The sequence below is a fragment of the Mustela nigripes genome, chromosome 12 (genome assembly GCF_022355385.1).
Source record: "Mustela nigripes isolate SB6536 chromosome 12, MUSNIG.SB6536, whole genome shotgun sequence".
NCBI lineage: Eukaryota > Metazoa > Chordata > Mammalia > Carnivora > Mustelidae > Mustela > Mustela nigripes.
This window is the reverse complement of record NC_081568.1, coordinates 144235567-144236231: the sequence shown is the minus strand read 5'-3', so window position 1 is coordinate 144236231 and position 665 is coordinate 144235567.

Below are 665 nucleotides of genomic sequence, written 5' to 3'. Positions count from 1 at the left end.
GTGATTCACAGACCTGTACCCCTGGGGATAAAAATATATGTTTATAAAAAATAAAAAAATATAAAAAAAAAAGAAGTGTGTGCTTTAGGATTTACTTGATAGTTCTTTTTGATCATTATGCCTTGAAGGGTAACAAGTCTTTCTTTCTTTCTTTCTTTCTTTTTTAACAAGAAGAAAAACTGGTGACACTACATAAAACACACATGCTTTGTCATTAGGAGATAGAAATAGATCCGGCATACCTGGTGGGAAATTTCCTTGATAAATACAGCAGTCATAATTAATAAACAGGTGTAGCAACAAAAAAGCTTTCTATGAGAGGTAAAAAGGACCAGGAAAGTGAGTTTGCTGAAGGCAGAGTTCTTTATTTCTGATCAAAGGTGATACCTGGGGAGCATTCACTGACATCCTCTCTTAAGGGGAGAAGTCCTGGCAGTGTGTGTAATCTGACCAGCCATTTTAAAATCCTTATTTTAGGTTCCTTCATGGGGTTGGGAGGACACATGCATACCTACTGTGGCCTAAAGGAGTTGGGGAGGTAGAGGAGAAACACACTATTATCTTCAATGACATATTTATCCTTATTTCAGTTGGTGCTACATCAAAGGAAACAAGTTTTTGTACATGCTGGTACTTAACTGCCTTTGAAAATGAGGCCCATTTCA